Source organism: Hibiscus syriacus, unplaced genomic scaffold (assembly GCF_006381635.1).
Source record: "Hibiscus syriacus cultivar Baekdansim isolate YM2019G1 unplaced genomic scaffold, ASM638163v2 tig00112044_pilon, whole genome shotgun sequence".
NCBI classification, from domain to species: domain Eukaryota; kingdom Viridiplantae; phylum Streptophyta; class Magnoliopsida; order Malvales; family Malvaceae; genus Hibiscus; species Hibiscus syriacus.
Window position 1 is genome coordinate 275,140 of NW_024063242.1, and position 13,474 is coordinate 288,613.

Consider the following 13,474-nt stretch of genomic DNA (forward strand, 5'->3'; position numbering starts at 1 on the left):
GAAAGCATCAAACCTCAAGTTTGAGTATTTCAAGCCAAAATTTCATTCAATATTCATTTTTCTTTCAAGAACACTTATTGTGATCAATTGTGTTCATTTTTTAGTGTTCTTTCTTCGTTCTAGAATTGTGCAAACATCTTACCTTGTGAGGTTTTCTGTAAGTTTGCAAATTTATGTATTTCTCTTTGGGAGAGAGTGTTCTCAAGAATTTGGGTATAATTCTTGAGGGAGTTATAAGGTTTTCTTTGTCCTCAAAAGAAATAACAAATTAGTGAATTTGTTGGAAAATCCTTAGTGTGGATAGCTAAGGTAGTGGACGTAGACTTTGGTTGAGAAAGTCGAACCACTCTAAATCACTGCGCAAATATTTTCAATTTTCTGCAAAAGCTTCCACCAAATTTTTTATTTCCAATTCACCCCCTCTTTGCTATTTCGGCGATCGATTAACTCAAAATTAGGGTATCTAGGGTGAGATCTGGAGCTGCATCGAAAACTGATAACTTCGTAAAAATGCTATATTTAGGGCCTTTCCACTTAAGTTATTGGCTATCTTAAAGCGCATATAGGTTCTTATAGACGCATTTAGGAGCATGTAATTGCATTTGGTGGATTTGTTTTTTCTTGGCATTTTATTTTGTGAATGGTGCTATTTTATGGGGAATGTCTGGTTTGGATGTTGATGTGCATGTTCTAAGAGCAAGGGTGTGCAAGGAAAATTGTTGTGGCAAACTGGATGAAAAAGACATGGCATTTCTAGGTGGTGTGCAAGGAGAATTATCGTGGCAAATAGCACTAAAATGTCGAGGCATTTCTGAGCGATAAAAAATGACAAAGAAGTTGAATATATTTTCACACAAGGCCAACTGTCTTTTCACCATGTGTTCTTTGCTGCCAATCGCCTATGAGGGGGGCACTGCCAGCTATTGTACTGCCCCTCACATGTGGGAAATGTGACTTAGGGTACCATTGGAATTTTGGCACAAAAACTTAATTCCCTTAGTATATATAGATTATGATGCCACAAATAAAAGGGGGTTTCTTCCACAATCTTCTAATTTCTATTTTTGAGCTAAAGAGGCGACTGAAAAACTTATTCTTTTTTTTATATTTTATTTATTCGTGGTGCTGCCCTATTAAACAAGCTTGAGGGAGTGGCGAGCTTGGTGTCCGAGAGGAGCAAGTAGCGCAAAGGCGGTTCGTGGTGGTCGAGGAGCATCTGTGCTCAGTCAGCTACTGAAGTGCCTTGGCACTGACTTGGATATCCACTGACTGTCATATTCTACTAAGGAGGAACTCGGGTGTCCTGACTATTTCTCGAGCATCAAATAAGGCTAGTTTTATGTAATTCTAGTTATTATTGTTTCTACTGTTCTGATACTTATTATTGTTCTCACTTGAAATCTTATTTATTGTTATACTAAGTATATGGGGTACCTCGAGTTTGATCCCTTAATCCTTGGATTATTTATCCAAACCTTTTCGTAGGTATCGATACTGACCATTCAATATCGATAATAAACCTTTGGCATCGATACCAACCTGTTAGTATTGATACCCCCTAATTGATGTGGATTGTTCGGTTGAGGCAGTATCGATACCCTAGGATGAGTATCGATACTTTGGTGATGGGGTACCGATACTTGGCTGAGTATCAATACCAAATTTTGGTTCTATGAATGAGTATCGATACTACTCCTTTAAAATTGTTTAATTTTTGCCTGAATGAAGAACATTATCGATATTGTCATAAATTAAAGAAAAAGTTACGACCATAAATTAAAGTTATAAGTGAATTTTATTTAACTTTATGATTTACATTAATGGTGATAAAAATTGTATTCACTTCATATATAATTTCACATTAATAGTGATAGATGAAAGGTTAATTTTCTACCAATTAAAGTTATGGTCAAAAATTAAAGAAAAGTTATGACCATAAATTAAAGTTATAAGTGAATTTTTCGTAACTTTATGATTCACATTAATGGTGATAAGAACTATATTCACTTCATATATCATTTCACATTAATAATGATAGGTGAAAGGTCAATTTCTTACAAATTAAAGTTGTGGTCATAAATTAAAGAAAAGATATGATCATGAAGTTATGAGTGAATTTTCTTTAATTCTATTATTCACATTGTAAGAAAAATGTACTGCTGCAAAACAAAATAGTTAGCATTGACTATCAAATAATTAAGGAAATAGATTGATTTACTGTGTCGTGGTATGAAAGCCACTGCCTTAGAAGCAATTTCGTTCGAATTGGTGTAATCCCGAAAGTGGACGTTTCTCCCAAGGTTAGCACAATCTTCCACACCTCATACACCCGAAGTAAGGAAGTGAAACCCTTGTGTTGCACTCTTCAATAATAAATTTTTGAGAGAAAATAATGAAACTGTCAATTTATGTGTGTTCTAATTAAGAAGTGGGGCTACCTTTTATAGGAGTATTAGAGGGGTAAAATTATCAAATGACAACTACCCACTCCAACTACTTCCTAAAAACGAGTAACATACTCCTTAAAATACCTCTCCACTATTTTTATTACCATCATATATTAATGGTGATAAGAATTATATTCACTTCATATATCATTTCACATCAATAATGGTAGGTGAAAGATCAATTTCTTATTAACTAAAGTTGTTGTCATAAATTAAAGAAAAAATGATGACCGTAAATTAAAGTTATGATTGAATTTTTTTAACTTTATATTCACATTAATGGTGATAAAAATTGTATTCATTTTATATATATTTCAAATTAATGGTGGTAAGAATTTTGTTCACTTCATATATTATTTCACATTAATAGTGATAGGTGAAAGGGCGATTTCCTACCAATTAAAGTCATGGTCATAAATTAAAGAAAAAGTTATGACTATAAAATAAAATTATGAATGGATTTTTTTAACTTTGTGATTCATGTTAATGATGATAAGAATTGTATTCATTTCATATATCACTTCAAATTAATAGTAGTAACAATTGAATTCACTTCATATATCATTTCACATTAACAATGGTAGCAAGGTCGGTTTCTACCAATTAAAGTTGTGGTCATAAATTAAAGAAAACATTATGACCATAAATTAAAGTTATAAGTGAATTTTCTTTAACTTTATGATTCATATTAATTATGATAAGAACTGTATCACTTGATATATCATTTTACATTAATAATGACAAGTGAAAGGTCAATTTTTTATCAATTAAAATTGTGGTCATAAAATAAAAGAAAAAATTATGATTATAAATTAAAGTTGAGTGAATTTTCTTTAACTTTATGATTCACAATAATAGTAATAAGAATTGTATTCACTTTATATATCTTTTCACATTAATAATGGTAGCTGAAAGGTCTATTTCCTATCAATTAAAGTTGTTGTCATAAATTAAAACAAAATTATTACCATAAATTAAAATTATGAGTAAATTTTACAACTTTATTATTCACATTAATGGTGATAAGAATTGTATTTATTTTACATATTATTTCAAATTAATGGTGATAAGAATTGTGTTCACTTCATATATCATTTCACATTAAAATTAGTAGGTGAAATGTAGATTTTCTACAAATTAAAGTTGTGGCCATAAATCAAACAAAAAGTTATGATCTAAATTAAGTTATGAGTGAATTTTTTTAACTTTATGATTCATATTAATAGTGATAAGAATTATATTTACTTCATATATATTTCAAATTAATGGTGGTAACAATTATATTCATTTCATATATCATCTCACATTAATAGTGATAGGTGATTTTTTACCAACTAATGTTATGATCATAAATTAAAGAAAAATATATGACCATGAATTAAAGTTATGAGTGAATATTCTTTAACTTATTCAGTGATAATAATTTTATTCATTTCATATATCATTTCATATTAATATTGGTGGATGAAAGGTCAATTTCCTACTAATTAAAGTTGTGATCATAAGTTAAAGAAAAATTGCAACAATAAATTAAAGTAATGAGTGAATTTTCTTTAACTTTATGATTTACATTAATAGTGATAAGAATTGTATTCACTTCATATATAATTTCAAATTAATGATGATAAGAATTGAATTCACTTCATATATCATTTAACATTAATGGTGGTAGGTGTAATGTCATTTTCCTACCAACATAGTCAGTGGCGGATCTAGAAATTTAAGAATTTGGGTCCAAAATTTTAATTTTCTTTTCTTAAAAATAATGAGTATGCAAAATTGAATTTTTTTCTTTTTCCTTAACACATTAAGCTAAATTTAACCACTTTTCCAAAATAATAGGGATGCTCTTGGCCCCATGGGGGCTTAGTGCATCCGCCACTAACTATAGTTGTGGCCATAAATTAAAGAAAAAAGTTATGAGCATAAATTGAAGTTAGGAGTGAATTTACTTTATGATTCACATTAATAGTGATAAAATTGTGTTCACTTCATATATCATTTTACATTAATGGTGATAGGTGAAAGGTCGCTCTCCTAGCGATTAAAGTTGTGGTTACCTTCCAGGATTGTCGATGACCCTCTACAAGCGAAATCTGATAACTGAAATTGGTGAAAGTATCGGCGGAAAAAGGACGTCGAGGCCGTTTCACTAGAATGACGGTAAGCATCAATATGAAAAAACCTTTGGTCTCAAAACTTCTCATTAATAGTCGTGTCCAAATCATATAGTATGAATCACTTCCTACGATTTGGTTCTCGTGTTAAAAATATGGTCATGTGCAGGATTTATGTTTGAGTAAGAACCGGAAAACCAGGCCGATACTTTTGAATGATTATGTCCCAGCCTTAGAAGTTCACCCTACTCCTCCTGCCTAGACAGCTACTGAAACTTATGGTCCATGGATGATGGTTGAAAAAAAGACAATCAAAATACTAAAACATATTCACTCGAAGAACTTGACCAAGGATCCTTCTGGTTCTAGATTTTAGCCCATCTCTGATTTAAACTAATGTAACCGCTAATATTCAACCAACTAAAGCAGCTAACACACGCTCAACCTCAACATGTGATATCCCTGGAAATGGTAAACCAACATCAATTTCCCCAAACCATGGAATGCAACCAAAAACAGTAAGGAAAAGGATTGTTAGTGGTCCGGAAACAACTGACTATACCTATTGTAACTGTTAAAATATCAAGATCTTTCCTGGGTCAATCCAGTGGTTCTTTTCATCAACCTAATATACCTTCTTGAGTCACAATTATCGACAGGGCTAAGCACTCAACCCTTGTACTCCCCGAGAATGTCGATCCAAATGTCACTGGAACTGTCCCTCTACGTGAATCCACCTTTGGACATCATATTGAAAAATAGACTCGAATTCTTCCAGATTTAAATCTGCCTCTTAAAGATTATAATCTCCATGAACGTATTGCTATGAATGTTGACTCCTATGATCAAGTTGCATGTGCCAAGCATGATGTAACCAATAAAAATCATGATGATATCATGGAAGCTTAATCAGGTCCTTCCCTCTCTTAATATCTCTTTTATGGATTTTAAGATTATATGTTGGAATGTACATGGCTGTGGTCACCCCCGATTTCACATGACTGTCTGTCAATATTTGAGAGAATTCAAACCTAACTTGGTTGTTTTTGTTGAAACACGAATAAGAGGAACCCATGCTAATGTCTTTAGTTCAGCCATTGATTTTCAGCATTCTCATCGTGTAGAAGCCGTTGGCTTCTCCGAGGGAATATGACTTTGCTAGTTCGATTCTATTCGTGTAAAGATATTACTCAAACCACTTTCAATTCATTCATTGTCGTATCTCGCAGACTCATAATGGATTTTCTATTTTGGCTACTTTTTTTTATGCAAGCCTGAATTCCACTAAGCGCAAGCTTCTTTGGCCGCACCTCAATTCTCTAGCTTCTACTATCACTACCCCATGGATCATCATGGGTGATTTCAATGCTACCCTCGTTGTTTCTGATAGAAGAACCTTCTTTGGCATCACCCACCCCAAAAAAGATTTTTAGGACTTTATTTTGATAGTGGTCTGAGCGATATGGGATTCCAAGGAACGGAGTACACTTGGAATCGCATGTTATCTTTTGCCCACCTTGATCGTGTTCTTTGTAATTGCCAATGAGACGAGTCTTACCCAGAATCCACGGTCCGACATCTCTATAAAATGTACTCTGACCATAGACCTTTATTATTTGTGTGGGTACTCATTCTTCTCACAATCGATCCTCACAATTCTGATACTTCTCACGTTAGTCGCTTCACGAAGACTTTGGCCAAATGGTTGAGGAAAATTGGCACACCTCTAGTTCACTTTCTAAATCCATCGCCAAATTCACTACTATAGCTGTGAATTGGAATAAACTGGTTTTTGGATATATTGGAACAAGAAAGAAAATTGTAATGGTGAGGCTTAGGGGTGTTCATAAAAGCTTGAATCGTCATCACTCTAATTTTCTCATTAATCTCGAAACTGAGCTGTTAATAGAACTTGAACATCTTCTTGATTTAGAGGGACAATTCTGGAAACAAAGGACGAGGTCGGACTGGGTCTCGCAAGGTGATAGAAACACCAAGTGCTTCCACCAAAAAGCCTCGCAATGGAAACAAAAGAACAAAATTTTGGCCCTCAAGACCATCTCTGGAGATTGGTGCTACGATGACTCTAAGCTTTGAAATGAAGCTACCCGTCTCTTCTATTCTATGTACACTTGTGACGAAAGAATTATTGGTACTGTTCCCTTCACTGATTGTTTCCCAAAAGTCCTAAACTTGATCATGAACCCCCTTACTGGAATATCTCCTCATTTTGAGATATGTGAATCCCTCTTTGACATGTCGCCCTTGAAAGCGCCAGGCTATGATGGCCTGCATGCGGAGTTTTTCCAAAAATAATGACATTTAGTAGCTAAGCAGTCTGAAGCATAGTACAGAGTCTTTATCTGTAGAACCATTGAGCCCGAAATTAATAAAGCAAACGTTGGTTCTCATTCCAAAAATTGAAGCGCCAATTACTTTCTTGGACTTCCGTCCAAAAAACCTATACACCGTCATGTATAAGCTATCAAGATTATCGTTTGTCGGTTGAAGCATGTGATACCTTTATTGATAGGACTAAACCAAACAAGCTTCATTGTTGGCCACTCAATAACGAAAAATATCATCATCAACAAGAAATTGTCCACTCAATGCGCAATATGAAATGCAAACAAAGATGGATGGTGATTAAAGTTGACCTTGAAAAAGATTTTGATAGAATCTGTTGGGATTCATTAAGGATTCTCTCATTGAAGTTGAACTCCATCCCAATATGATCTACATAATAATGCACTATATCTCATCCTCCACAATGCAAATTCAGTGGAACGGTGGTAACTCCGTCTCTTTTAAATCTGAAATAGGTGTTCGCTAAGATGATCCTCTATATCTTTATATGTTTTTCTTGCCTTGGAAAGACTCGAACACATCATATACTATCATGTTCACTCTGGGACTTGGAAAGGCTTCGCTCTTACTCGACATGGTACCCCTATTTCCCATCTTTTCTTTGCCAATAACTTAATGTTATACACCAAGGCGGCTCTTAATCAAGCAACTATTATTGATAAAGTTTTGTCTCAGTTTGGTTACTTGTCGGGCTATAAAGTGAACAAGAGGTAAACTCAGATACATTTATCGCCGAACACAAATACATACATAAGGGACGCCATTAGCACTGCTTTAGTATTTCAACAATTTGACTCTATAGGAAAAATACCTTGGCATCCCGGTTCTCTCTGGCAGAAATAGGTCAAATTATTTCAAATTCATCTTTGTAAGTTCCAAAAAAGATCAATGAGACGGCGGTTAAAACTCTCTCTACGACTGGTCGAGTTACTCTGGCGAAATCAGTTCTTTCTGCAATCCCTGTTTACTTTATACAAACTTTTGCGTTTCCAAAATAGGTCTGTGATGAAATCGAATTGCATATTAGGCAATTCATTTAGGGTTCTTCGCCTACAAATAAAAAGGTCTCCGCGGTTCGTTGGGAGGTTGTCTACCAACCAATCGAAAGGGGAGGTCTTGGTATCATACATCTGTTCGAGCAAAACAAAGCCTTCCTTATGAAGCTGGGTTACTCATTACTCATGAAAAACGCTCTTTGGGTCAGCCTCCTAAAGTAGAAATATAGATTTCATGAAGAATGTCACGACTCTATCACTCGTCCACATTGTTTTCACCTTTGGAGAGGTATTACCAAGGTTTGGTCTACCCTGAAAACCAATCTTACGTGGATTGTGAATAATAGTGCAATCGTTCGATAGTAGGATGATGTCTGGATCCCATCACTCGACCCCCTCCACGATTTTTCTATCAATCTGAACGTTGACTTTTTTTAGAGATTTCATGACTAATAATGGACAATGGGATACTACTGCTTTGTCCAATTTCATAACCCTAAGTGCTATTGATCACATTGTCAATGTGAAGCCTCCAACCATAAGCACCACTCCTGATCAACTCTCCTGGCGGTGGACCAAGGATCTCAATTTTGACTTGAAGTCGGTCTACTCCACTTTAGTTAAAAATCAATGGGAGCCCAAAGATAGAATCTGTAAACAAGTTTGGTTCTTTCACATTCCTTAGGGGTGTTTGGTTCAAGTATTGTGGGATTCTCATGGGATGGGAATCCCACATCCTCATGTTTGGTTGGCCGGAAATCTCATTCCCGGTAATGTTTTATTACCAATAGTAGATTTTTTGGGGTATATTACCGGGAATGTCATTACCTCCCTTCTCTTAGGTATTGTAACATTACCGGCGTTTTGGACTAAAATGCCCTTAAATTTTATTTTTTTTCAAAAATATCATTCTTCTGTCATTGAATAATAAAAATTCTACGAAGGTTAAATTATAAATTTATCCTTAATTATTTTAAATTTTTTAAAAATCTATAATTAAAATTTATTTGAAGTTCAGGGGTTAATTTTTTTTTACCCTTTTATTAAACCTTTTTTATATTTTTAATTTTGTAAAAAATTTATATAAATATTATGAATTTAATTTTTTAAAGAAAATATATAAATATTTTACAATTTGTAATATTATACAAATATAAATAAGGACAAATTGGTCAAATATACATTCCAATAATCTTTTATTCCTTTAACCAAACACGGTATCTTACATTCATGTTAAACCAACCAAACACAAATACAACATTCCCAGTAATCATATTCCCTGGTAATCTTTTATTCCCACTGGTAATCTACATTCTGTGAACCAAACGCAAGGCTTCGATTTTTCCTTTGGCTGGTCCTCAAAGAGAAACTCATGACCGACTATGAGCGAGGTAAACGAATGCTTATTGACAGCCTTGCTTGTCCCTCATGTGGAACTGCTATTGAGACGGTCCTACATGTCCTAAGAGACTGCTATAGAGCTTGCAACTTATGGCTCCAATTCGTTCCTCCTGGAATGCGGAGATCTTTTCTCACCACTACCTTCGAACATGGTTAATGAACAACTTATTCTTGATGAAACCCTATCAAACGGGGAGCCAACTTGGTTTTCTTTCTTTATTTCAATCTTATGGCAAGTTTGGAAACAAAGGATGATCTTGTCTTCAACGATGTCGCAACACCAGCAGAGGTAATCTCCATATAAGCTATAGCTGGGCAAGGTGTTATGAGAGCCAAGGATGGGTACAGTCAAAGACAGGAGATCGAGAACTGTCAATGGATAAAACCTTCTATGGTTGGATTACTAACTAATGGAGTGTTTCTTCCAACAATAGAAGAGGTTGAGGAGTCCTTTGTGATTAGAGTGAAGATTGGATTATGGATTTAGTAAGAATAACGGAATCGGCTCAGTCATCCAAGCGAAACTTTGGGGCATTCATGAAGGTCTTCTTGTTGCCTGAAACCTTGGCATACATCGTGTCATTGTTCAAACTGACAGCTCATATGCTATCAGAATGATATCTAAAGGTGATCCCGCATGCAACCCGCTCTCATTAGTTCGAGATTTTGCTGCCTTGTACAATCACCCGTGGGAACTTCAATTCCAATGGATCTCAAGAAATGCAAACAACGTACACAATCGAACGACCAAACTAGCATCTGATCAACAATACAACCTAGTGCAGCTCAATTCCCCCTGTGGGAACTCTCCACCTGCTCACCTTGATACTACTGATAATCGACAGTCGTTTCCACTTAGTCCTAGCTTATTGTCTTAGTCTCTTTAGAATTCAGAAAAAAAAAGTCATGGCCATAATTAAAATAAAATTTGTGATCACAAATTGAAACTTTTTTCTTTTAATCTAGGGTGTTTAAAAGTGACAATATATGTTTTAAGAACTCTCAATCTTTTGATAATGAATGTTCAAATACCCTGTAATATTCGATGTTTAAATTTGAAACCTCTAAAAATAACAACAATTCTTTCAATTATTGAGGTCGCTTGGTTCATGCATAAATTAAAAGTTGTTGATGCAAGAACTACTAAAAATATGTATAAACCAATGAGGTCCTTAGTACAAATATAAGTTCATGAAGTATATCACCAAGTGATGTGTTTAAGTGTTTAGAAGACTTTGATATTTTAATTTTTTTTATAGGTTTAAGGGTCACTTTTACTCTTATTGTAGATTCAATGTATCATTTTCGTCCTTATATTATTTCGTATCAATTTAGTCCTCAAAGTTATTTATTACAACATCTTATACCCTAAACCATAACTTAAATCTTAAAATTTTAATCATGAACCCCAAACTCTAACTCTTAGCCCTAAACTCTAATCATTAACCTTAACCTCTAACTTAAAACCCTGCACAATAAAATATTTTAAACATTAATGCAATTGAGAAAATACGAGAATTACATGATACGAAAATATCATAGGGATGAAATGATAAATTTTGTCTACTACAAGATAAAAGTGACTAATGTGATTACAACATCCCAATTGGATTTTAATTAAGACCAAAATTAGAAATATATTTTTAATTTTTTTTTGGTGTTTTCATGTTGAACACATTTCTAGTTACGTATTTATCTTATTTCATGGAAGGAAATTATATTTATTTTTTATATTATTTGAATAAGAGAATATGAAAGATATGAAACAAAAGTTGAGTTTGAGAATGTAAGCATCGGTTTCGTTGCTCAGCCCTACACCATCCCATGTTCATGTCTCCACCAACCTTCTACCATTCCATGTTTCCTTTTCCACTACCTTCCTTCCACCATTCCATGTTTCCTTTTTCCACTACCTTCCACCATTCCATGTTTCCTTCTTCCACCACAACAATTATTTCTATTATATATATATATATATATATATATATATATATATATAATATATATATATATATATAAATGTATTAGGCTATAAAAGCCAAGGAGAAAATGTAAAAGAGAAGGAAGCTTTCTCCCGAGAATATGGAAAAAAGGGTGACATTTTGGCTCATTTTATTTTGTCTCCATTTTCCTCTTTTTATTTGCGGTTCAATGTGGTCCATAGGAGGTGGGTTTGTTGGTCAGTTGAGCTACCCCATCGGAGAGGGTGTCACCGAGGTAGTCGGGATGTTAGCCGGCGGTGTTGAGCTTTGAAGCTTGGTAAACTTCTTGGATGTTTACGTAAAATGTGGTAGGGGGGAAGTATTTGGTTTTATGGAAAAGGGGAAAATCACGTATCTGGTCCCCTGTTTTAGTATGTTTATGTTTTGTTCACTTAGTTTTAGGGTCAAATCTCAGTCTAGGTCCTCATAGTTTCAGCATGTTTTACGTTTTGATCACTATCAGGGTAAAAATCTTTAAGCCCCTTATTTTAGCTTCTTTTACACTCTGGTCAATCACTTTATTGTTTATTTCGAATCCATATTGATTTTAATAATTTTAGAATTAGTCACTATTTATTTCTTATTAACTATGAACTTTTATTTTCTTGCATTTTAGTCAATGTAACTGATTTTAGCAATTAGGTCCTTGACTTATTTATTTTATTTGTTATTTATGTTGTTTTTACTATTTTATTTTTTTATTTTTATTTTAATTATTTTAAGTAAGTTTATTATTATTTAATTCATTCCATAGTTTAATTTTTTTAGATGTAGTTTAATTTAGATTAATATTTGAATCAAGTTTAGTAATTAGGATTTCACCTTAGTTTAATTAGGAATGATTCGATTCGAGTTTTCACATAAAATTCCCTATTACTCGAATTGATTGTTCGACTCTTAAAATTTATTAATAATTAATATTTTCTAAAAATACTTTAGGTTTAATAATTAGGTTTTAATTAGCCCCTAACTTTAGAATTTATCAATTTAGGTCCTTAAACTTTTAAATCTTTTAGAACTCGATTTTAGATCTTGACATTTTTTAGTCTCGAACTTCAATTAGTGTTTTAATATTGACATAATTAAATAGGTTAATAGATCCTCCATTTAGGTTAGATTTTAAACTAGTATTTAATTTAGGGGATAATTCGAGTCGACCCTCACGTAAATGCTCGGAGACCATCTCGATTATTCAATTCGATAATTGATTAAAATAAATAGAGTTAATATCAAAGCCTACATTTTTAGGTTGAGCCTTTAGGTCCTTTAATTTTCATAATTTGACACTTTAAGTTAGAAAATAACCTTAATTTACTTTAGTTTAATTAAGATTAAATAAAATTTGTTTGATCACATTTTATTTTCAAACCTAAGGCAATGTTCACTTATTAGGGAATTAATAGTATATCTCCCGCAATCATGCTCAGGGGGTGACTACTGATGATTCCCTAATTAGGTCAACATCCTTTTTAAAACCGCATTATATTTTATAAAAAACAAGGCAATGTTCGGTTATTAGACACAATAGTTGATCTCCCGCATTTACGCTCGGTGGTGAATGCTATCGGTCTCAATAAACGAATATCATTTTCAACTTTGCACCTATAATGATTTTCAAATTAAATAAAGATCGAACTCAAAATTTCCAATTTTAAATATAGGGTAACTAACTAGGTACCAATTTTTGGGCGCTTGTGGGGGTGTTAATCATTCCTTACGCGTAACTGACTCTCAAACCTGATTTCTGGATTTTTGCATATCTCAAAACTTGGTATTTTATTAAAATCACCCGATTTTTATGGTGTTCCAATCTCACCTTAAATGATTGGTGGCGACTCTTCACATTTCGAAATATTTTCAAAGAAGAAAACCCCGAGTTGGTATCGCTTTTCCCGCCCGGGCGAAACGGTGTCGACAGCTTGGCGACTCCACTGAGGACTTTTGTTTTAAACAAATTGAGAGTCGAGCCACGAGTTGGTTACCCTATATTTTATTTTGGAAATTACGAGTTCGATTTTGTTTAATTTATGGTTCATTATGTTATTTCATAAAAAAAACAGATTTCTCTCTGGTTAATGCTTACACTTTTGTGAATATTTAGGACTGTTGCATATCATAGCTCTAAACCCGAGCTCAAACCCGGTTTACCTAAGTAGAAAGAAATG